The 10,000-nt window shown below is 38.2% G+C and overlaps 1 protein-coding gene across 1 annotated transcript in view; it reads right to left on the bottom strand.

The window, feature by feature from the left end:
• The window catches only part of LOC119572535 (protein spinster homolog 1-like), a 109,295-nt gene that overhangs the window by 41,425 nt on the left and 57,870 nt on the right, over positions 1-10,000 (bottom strand). The window lies entirely within an intron of this gene.

Genomic DNA, 10,000 nt, shown 5'->3' with positions numbered 1-10,000 from the left:
ACAAAGGTGGTAATTAGCATTCAACACTACCAGAAAAAAACCATTAGTGAGTTCAACACTGGTCAAACTCAAGAATCCAGGATGACAGCGCACATGCAACAGAAGCCAGGCTGCAACAAAAACATCCCAGGAAGCTTTTAATGGTAAGGATTCCCAGAGTAATTAGCTGATTTGAGCATAAGCTCAAATCAACTAAATCATTCTCTCCAGGTTCGGAAGAAAGTTCCGATTTAGGCAGTGAACCAGCTTATACACAAAGCCAACACACTGATCAAACCAATCAGTGTAGAGGTTTCATACTGGAAGCCTCGCATCATAGCTGATGCTGAGAGAGATCTTGAAACTGCAGATGATTCAGACAGAAATTCGCATTTTGGTATTCCTTAGACCTTACAACGTAGCAACATTATCTATAGGTGAAATTAACCACAATTTATGGTGTCTGTGCATAGTTATTTGACATAGGATCGAAATTTTTGGAATCACAGAGTAAAAAATCGGCAATACCACCCATATCAGCATGCCAGGCGACTGGAGGAATCTCGCGCAAATGACACGTCATCCATTTATTGTTGTCAAAATGGAGCAGAAAGAATTCCTATTTTGCAATGCGAATGCAATGACTGAAACTACAACCAAAAATACTCATAAAATATCCTACCGACAAAATTGCTTTGAGTTGGATCGCCATAGGTCTTCAGAATTCTTTGTCACCAAGGAACGGAAGATTCCAAAGATTTCAGTTAAAATTATGTTGACATTTTTATTGATTTTATACACTTTCATCCAGATGAAGTTGGTGATGATGTACAATTAGATATTAAGTAATCTAGAAGTCTAGAAAAATCTGCGAGAATCAAAGACTATGAGGAACAAATTAAACGTTTCAGATCTTTATTGTCCATCCTGTAACATCAGTGATCAGATTTTTTATTGCAATGAACTTTACCACATACCCCTCCCAAACAACGTTAAGTCTAGCATAAATTCTTGTGACAAAGGATTTAGGATGTTGGGTCCACACTATGACAAATGATAATGAGATAGTGTGGGTAAGGTTATCGCAGTCACATATCGTGATGAGGTGAAAGTACTTAAAAGCGGGCATATGAGGGCTGTGGCAAAGGGGAGGTTAAGCTTTAATTTAGGAAATTAAAAGGTCACAACAAACCACAAAAAAGTTAAAAAACAGAATAAGAGAACACAAAACAAAAACTGAACAAAACAAGGGATAGGGGAAGGGGAAAAGTGAAAATGAAGGAGTAGGAGGTGGTTTCAAAGGATGCGGCCGAGCCTAAAAAACTGCATCCACTTCTTCGTCCCATGCCAAAGAAAAAAGATTATGGCCTAATCCCGGTCTCCGGCCGGAACGAAAGATGGTGTTGAGTCTGTCCAAGCACGGAGTGTGTCGGTCTGTTTACAGACCAACCTATACCACTCGATGTTCAGAGGAAGCAGAGAAGCTTCCTCGTGGAGTTGAGATGTAATAAATTTATCTCAATCTACCATATAGATCCATCGGAGTGCTTTATTCTTGTTAGTGTATACTGTTTGTGTGAGTGCAAGTGGTGTGTATGTGAGAAGAGGCTTTATCAGTGTTTTGTATAGATGCAGCTTCGTGCGTGGGTTCGCACTTTTAAATTGATAAAGCAAATGTAAGTTTTCTTGCCAAGGCGGCCTTTGAATTGATATGCAAGTGAAATCGAAAGTAGGTTTCAAAGGTTAAACCAAGGATGGTACAAGAGGATCTGCTTTAGTGAGGTGCTTGTAGTCTGTCGAAGGTGTTGAGGTGAATGTTATCGTAAGGAAGAAGTTTTTGTGGTCTTACAAAGAGAACTTTTGTTTTTATCGCATTAGTCTTGATACAGCATTTATGCTCCCATCTCGAGACGGTGTCGAGTTCGTCATTAATGCGCTGAACGACACCTGAAACCGCATTGTGTCGAGCTAAGTGCGAAATGTTAATCTGCGGTCATCAAGAAAACTACAGAGCAACTTTCTAATCAAAGGTGGGAAATTAAGTTTAGTGCACAGCTTGTACTTGAGGCCAGCATGCCAGACCGTGTCAAAGGCTCGCTCAACATGTTTTGTGACAAGGACAGTCTTTAGTCGTCGATATTTGTTGTTGTTTATGTAGTTTGTGATGATGTTGAGTGCGTCCTGCGTCGAGCGATGCGAGCGAAAGCTGAATTGTTTGTGTGAGAGAAGATTATGGTCTTCGAGATACCACCTTAGTCGAGTATTTATGATTTTTTCGAAAAGTTTGCCAGTCTTAAGTAGACTAACAAGGCGGTAACTCTTTTGGTAAGACAGGTCTTTCTGTGGCTTAGGAATGAGGGCCACTAAAGCAGTCTTAAAGGGAGAGGGAAAACAGCCAGTAGCGAGAGAGGCGTTGTAGAGGTGAGTCAAAGCTTGTATAAGGTTGTCAGGAAGGTGAATAAGAGCGTCGCGTCCGATCTGTGAGGAGCCTGGAGCCTTACGAGGAAACCTCTTTATTTTTCCTTTTACTTCCTCACACGAGATGAGGCTGTGAGTTCGCAGGTGTCGTCCAGCCTGTCCAGTCGGATAAGTGGCTCTGGGTTAGTTTCTACCCTGTTCTCTTGACTCCAGGTATTAATCTCTCTCTCTCTCTCTCTCTCTCTCTCTCTCTCTCACCCCCTCACTCACTCACTCACTCACTCACTCACTCACTCACTCACTCACTCCTCACTCACTCACTCACTCACTCTCTCACTCACTCACTCACTCTCTCTCTCTCTCTTTCACTCACTATCTCTCTCTTTCACTCACTATCTCTCTCTTTCACTCACTCTCTCTCTCTCTCTTTCACTTTCTCTCTCTCTCTCTTTTCTCTCTTCTCTTTCTCTTTCACTCACTCTTTTTCTCTTTCATTCTCTCTCTCTCTTTCTCTTTCACTCTCTCTCACTCTCTCTCTCTTTCACACACTTTCTCTTTCACACACACTCACTCTCTCTTTCTATCTCTCACTCACTCACTCACTCACTCTCTTTCACTCTCTCTTTCACTTTTTCTCTCTCTCTCTCTCTCTCTTTCACACACTCTCTTTCACTCTCTCTCTCTCTTTCTCTTTTTCTTTCACTCTCTCTCTCTCTTTCTCTTTCACTCTCTCTCTCTTTTCTCTTTCACTCTCTCTTTTTCACTCTCTCATTCTCTTTCACTCTCTCTTTTACACACACACACTCTCTTTCAATCTCTCTCTCACTCTCTCACCCTTTCACTCACTCACTCACACACTCTCTCTCTCTCTTTTTCTCTTTCACTCTCTCTCTCTTTCACACACTTTCTCTTTCACACACACACTCTCTCTCTATTTCAATCTCTCTCTCTCTCTCTCTCTCTCTCTCTCTCTCTCTCTCTCTCTCTCTCTCTCTCTCTCTCTCTCTCTCTCTCTCTCTCTCTCTCACTCACTCACTCACTCTCTCTTTCACACACCCTCTCTCTCTCTCTTTCTCTTTCACTCTCTCTCTCTTTTCTCTTTCACTCTCTCTTTTTCACTCTCTCATTCTCTTTCACTCTCTCTTTTACACACACTCTCTCTCTTTCAATCTCTCTCTCGCTCTCTCTCTCTCTTTCACACACTCTCTCTTTCTCTTTCACACACACACTCTCTCTCTCTCACACACACACACACTCTCTCTCTCTCACACACACCACTCTCTCTCTCTCTCACACACACTCTCTCTCTTTCAATCTCTCTCTCTCTCTCTCTTTCACACACACTCTCTCTCTCTCTTTCACACACTTTATCTCTCTTTCAATCTCTCACTCTCTCACTCTCCTTCTCTCACTCACTCACTCACTCACTCACTCTCTCTCTCTTTCACTCTCTCTCTCTTTCTCTTTCACTCTCTCTCTTTTTCTCTTTCATTCTCTCTTTTTCTCTTTTACTCTCTCTCTCTTTTTCTCTTTCACTCTCTTTCTCTTTCACTCTCACTCTCTCTCTCTCCCTCTTTCATACACAAATTTTTTTTTTCTTTTTCCCTCTCATTTTATATATATATATATATATATATATATATATATATATATATATATATATATATGTGTGTGTGTGTGGTGTGTGTGTGTGTGTGTGTGTGTGTGTGTGTGTGTGTGTGTGTGTGTGTGTGTGCGCGCGCGTGTGTGCGCGTGTGTGGAGATCGGTATTTTTGAAAACAGAAAATGTTCGGGCTGAATCATATATATAATTAACATTAAAACGTTTATGATTGTGTGAACAAATAATAAGTATATTATTCTGTATGTTGGCAGTTACATACTACAATATTCTTATACCTAAAGTTAGATTTGCATGTGTAAAAAATAATTTTCTAATGTTAACAGACGTTGGACCTTCTGGTTATATAATTTGCAGTAACAAATAAAACGACACTAGAAAGTATAAGTTAATTCAAATCAGTTATTATCTCATACGCCGTACTTTTATCGCCACGTAATCTATATTAATTACATACAGTAACGTCTCTTACATCACACGATGATAGTCGGATCTCCCTTTCCCCTTTCGATTTCCATAACTACCATGATTGCCACTGCTATTCTAAACATTAATGGATGTCATATCATTAATATCACACTTAATATTGTCAATCATTTTCGTTAATTATCTTCAAGCAATACTTGCAGCTCTCATATTTAGCTATTAACATTAACGGTATTTCTACCGGCGTATTTAGTCCATTAGGGCCGAGCTGATTTCTGAGTAGCCAAACTATATATATAGTTATGATTAGTCTGTTTAGACTTATCGTCAGCTGAAGACAAGAGAGAATGATTGTATAATAATAAGGTTTACATAATAATCCTATATTAGTGTCTTATGTTATTCACTTTTTCTGAGGATACTTATTTACAATGTGCTGTGGCTTACAATTATTTTCTTATTTAAATATACAAAGACGAAACATTTTACAAAGTAAACACATTAATATTTATAGTAGGAGAAATAAATACAAGTAAACTAGAAGTTCGTGACAAGGCATATAAAGGGTGAACATGGTTTGCGAGGTAGTTAGGTTCATCCAGCAAGTAAGCAGGTTTAACATGATCAATGGCGATTGCTTCAGAAATACCACAATGGTTGATGGAAAGTTTTTCTTGTGCGTCTAATAATTTCATATGGTGGCTGTAAAGGAAGTCGTATGGAATCTACTCAGACGAACACATGGGTAAAGTCATGGAGATCCTGAATTATGAAAGATTTGCATGAAGACGGTTGCTGTGGCTGAACAGGTCGAAGCTTGGATATAACATCCTTGAGCTTTGCTGCAAAATCCTGGGTAAGGTTGGAAATGGAGCCAGGGGAACTATAGTTTTTCTCCGGATTAATGCTCCATATACAAGCTCTGCAGAAGTGAAGCCAAGGTCTGATTTGAGTGAGTTACGGATGTCTAAAGGCACAAGGGAGAGAGAAGTATTCCAGTCTTCATGTTGTTGAGTGATTTTAGTTGACAATGAAATTGTTCGACGAGACCTGAGGATGGCCACTGTGTAGTGAATCTTCAGCCGTAAGACGGAGGAATCTGGGAAGAATAGAAAATAGTTACCCCTTTTCTTTTACAAACACGAGGCAGTTAATGCCAGTCAGTATACGGGTCCAGGGAGATGGGGAGGAGCAAGATGCATTGTTCAGTTTTTTTGTTTTTTTTTTTTTGTATATTATAAAGTTTTATTCGTTTTCTTTTTACGCATCCGCATAAGAGAACACATTATTCTGTCTGGAACTGTATAGTACATTATATATATATATATATATATATATATATATATATATATATATATATATAATTATATAATAATAAAATATAATTTTATATATAATATATATATATTTTATATTTTATATATAATATATATATATAATAATATATACATATATATATATATTTTATATATATATATATTTCTTTTTTTTATATCATTTAACAATATATATCCTTTTTTATTACTAGTTTTTACAACTGAGCCTCTTTTTTAAAGTTAAATAAATATATATATATTATTTGATCCCACCCTCTTTTGACAGAAATGCCGCCTTCGCCTTGTTTGACCTGAGATTCCCCTCTTTTTGTAAACCTACTTGCTGGGAAGGTTTATATATAGGCCCCGGACGGCCAGGGCAAGGGGAGGAGCATCTTTTAGCCGTGAGTCCCGGCAGTTGCAATAGGTTCCCGGCCTGTGGTCGCAAGGGTACGAGCTAACAGGCGGTAAGTTGGCATCTTTAACTTTTCTCTAATCTTGATAAGGTGTTGTGCTCTCTTTTGCGAATGTTTTTTTTGTTTTTTTGTTTTTATCTTGTTTTAAGGTTTCTGTATTTTTCCCTGTGTGGTTTTAACATTGTGTTCGTGATATTTTGGTGTTTAGAAATAGTTTTATTCATTTTATTTTTATTTATCTATTTTTTTTGTGTGTGTGTGTGTGTTCAGTGTATTTTAATACTGTATGAGTTCTTGTTCGTTTTAAACTAATTTTTGAATCTTGGCCCTGGCTTTTAATGAAATTAATCTTTTTGTAAAGATGGATCTAGTGCTTTTCTAGTGCTTTCTATGACTTCGCTCACACTCTTCTATATGCCTCTTACCTTACGTACATATTAACTTGCGTTTCTGGAAGAATTAACCAGGTGATGGCAGCTGAAGTTTTCGTACAAAGGATCGACGGTTATTAATGATACTTATAGATCACTACAATTTCCAGCAAAGTCATAATTTTGCACCAAAGTGAATGCAATAGTGAATGTCAGCAAAGGGAATTGCTTCTGGCCATCTGGTAAATATATCGACACAGGTGAGGATATACTTGTATCCACTGAAGTAGGGCAGGGGGACCAACAATATCAATATGAACATGATCGAAACTAACGGGAGAAACTGTATGGAAGACGAATCATGAGATCATAGGATGCTGTGATGCACGCAGACTAGGACGTGAAATGTCATGGAATTGCTTGATCATTGCATGTTGTTATTTCTGATAGATATAGACGATTTCTTCAAGTTGCTGCAGCTCAGCATCATTTGCCTGGCCTGCGGCAAATGCTGCATAATCAATGAGGGAAGAATTGACAAGTTGTCAAGGAGTGTAGGTACCCTTGTGGAAAGTGGCTAGTGACCTGTGAAGATGTGGAACTTCTTGCCTTCTACTAAATGCCCAAGCAATTTGATCCCTTTTTAAACTGCTAAAAGTTCAAAATCAAATGTGCTATGGGTCTGTTTAGCATTACTTTGTTTCTTTGAGAAAAAGGCTGAAGGCTTCCATTCACCTCCCACATATTGTTGAAGAACAACTCCAGTGCCAGTGTTGGAGGTATCTGTAGAGATGGACGTTAGGGAGCATCTTGACTTGGAAAGCCAAGTGTAGTTACCGCACGCAGAGTCTGCTTAGCAGCATCATAGGCGATAACTGTTTCAGGAGTCTAGACATGAGCAAGGAGTATATCTATGCAATAAAAAAATGGTAGTCCTCATACATTCTTCTGGACATATACAAGCCAAATGGGGTGATGATGGTTGTTTTCGGGATGTCTGAAGGGTGGCTTGGTATTTGGTGGAATACTTTAACCATATAAATTTTAGATGGAACATCCAGAAAGCTGAGGAGTAAAGTCTTGAATGTTAGGAATTGGGTAAAAAATCCATCAGTCTGAGCACTGAAACTCTATGATAACAGCAGGGTCACAGTTCTCCATTCTTCTTAGAAACATGTAGTGTAGATGACCAGTTGCTGGAGCTTGCACTTATAATACCCATACGTAAGGGCTAAAACTCTTCTTTTACTAAGCAATACTGTTTGGAGGTAATCAACGAGACTTGGCATATGTAGGTCGACCTGTTGTCTCTGTAATGAGTAAGAGTACTTTATAGGAAGGGTTACAGAGTATGGCTGAATAACTGAAGGAAAAGACTTCAGCAGTGGAGCAAATGGTTCGGCATCGATTGTGGAGATCTGCAAGCTGCTTCTTTGTGAAATTTGAAGATTAGTAGATCTTATACAAGTAGTGCCAAGACGTCTCTGATTTCTAAAAAAAAAAAAAATCTGCACCAAGTATGGCTTGAGACACAACTGCTACATAGAAAGTCTACTGAAATGTGTAGTGAAGCTTGGGTTTGAGAGTACGAGTTCTTTATTTGTAGACAAGGATTGTTGATCCATTGGTTGCATACAAGTTCATGATAGGTGGGAGTGATTTGTGACTTGTTGAAGCAAGCACCAGTGTTGACTAATAAATTTATGTTTGGAAAGTAGGTCCCACACATGAAAAAGCACCAAAGAGGTGTGGCGAACATTATGCACTTCTAATGTTTGCCTTAGCTGAAGTTGCAGAGCTGGAGACATTTGTTTGCTGTTTCCTTGAACTTCATATGATAGTAGCATATGTCTTCTCTCTAGACCTACTTCTTGACCTGTAGTGCTACTTATTGTTGGAAGTGATGCAACGTGACAGAAGATGTGCTTGATTATGGGGAGTATTAACTTGGACAGTGAGCTTTACAACAGGTTCTGTTAACTTCATTCACAGAACATGCTGGAAGGACCATAAATTCATCTTTGTTGAATATTTGAAGGCAGGCACTGGAAGAAAAGTTATAGAAATATCATCTTGTCAAAACTACCATACTTGTCGCCATGGAGTTTCTTCATTCGGTGAAACAAATTGGAAGATTTTTCGTTCCAGAGTTTTTCCTTACTGAGAAGTTCCTGAAGTCATGTAGTGATGGAAGATTTCAGTCTCGAAAGCAGTGAAGTCTTCAGCACTTCACATGGTTCATCTGAAAGCACAGCAGTCAAGATGACATCTGAAAATTATGCCAAAACATGTGGAGGAAGGGGAGATGTTGCATTACTAAACTTGATGACACTCAAGGATAGTGAACTATATGAAGGGTTATGGCTGTAGAAAGTTGGTGCTCCGAATGTGTTCATAGATGTACTGCCCTTTGGTGTTGCTAGAGGTGGCAAGGTCGCCTCTGATTTTCTTCTTCAGACATCTTGAGACAAAAGTGGCACAAACACTAATGAATATCACTGAAGGGTGACAATTAACAGATCACCAGGCGTCACACAACTCTGAGGTCACCCAATTTGTTGCTGTTAGTGTTGTTTATTATAGACGCGTGGCTAAACCATCTAAGTTAACAGCAGTAGAAGTCCCTTAAAGCTCAGGATAAGGTCTCTTGGATAAACGGTACTTCTACCGCCGTATTTAGTCCGTTAAGGCCGAGCTGATTTCAAAGTAGCCAAATTATATACAGCCGTGATTAGTCCTTTAAGGCTTATCATCAGCGGAAGACAAGACCAAAGAGGATATTTGTATAATAATAAGATATAAATAATAATCCTATTCTACTGTCTCATTTTATTCAATTTCCTGAGGATACAATTGGCTGAGGACTTAAAATTATTTTGACAATATATCTATTTAAATAAACAAATATTTGTCATTTAAACATAAAAAGATAATACATATTACAAAGTATACATATGTATAGCATTTATAGTCTGAGAAAGAATGGGAAATCAGAAGTTCGTGACTAGGCAATATTCAGAGGAGAGTATGATATTACCACAAACACATATATGTAAGTATATACAGTCGTGTGTGTGTGTGTGTGTGTGTGTGTAAATATATATATATAATTATATATATATATATTTATATACATAAATATATATATATATATATTATATATATATAATTTATATATATACAATTTATATATATATATATATATAATTTTATATATATATTTTATATAATCTGTGTTTGTTTGTGTGTGTGTTTTGTGTGTGTGTGTGTGTGGGGTGTGTGTTGTGTGTGTGTGTGTGTGTGTGTGTGTGTGTGTGTGTGAATATACATATATACGTCACAACTGCGAGATCGCTTAGGACCGTCAATGTGTACCTCAGTCAGGGCGGCAGCTTTAAACCAACCATGATCGTCTCCCAGACTTCATGGGTAACGAGGATGTCACGATTTATC

This window comes from Penaeus monodon, chromosome 4, assembly GCF_015228065.2.
Source record: "Penaeus monodon isolate SGIC_2016 chromosome 4, NSTDA_Pmon_1, whole genome shotgun sequence".
Lineage (NCBI taxonomy): Eukaryota > Metazoa > Arthropoda > Malacostraca > Decapoda > Penaeidae > Penaeus > Penaeus monodon.
Note: the sequence above shows the minus strand (reverse complement) of the source record. Positions and strands in the feature narration are given on the sequence as shown.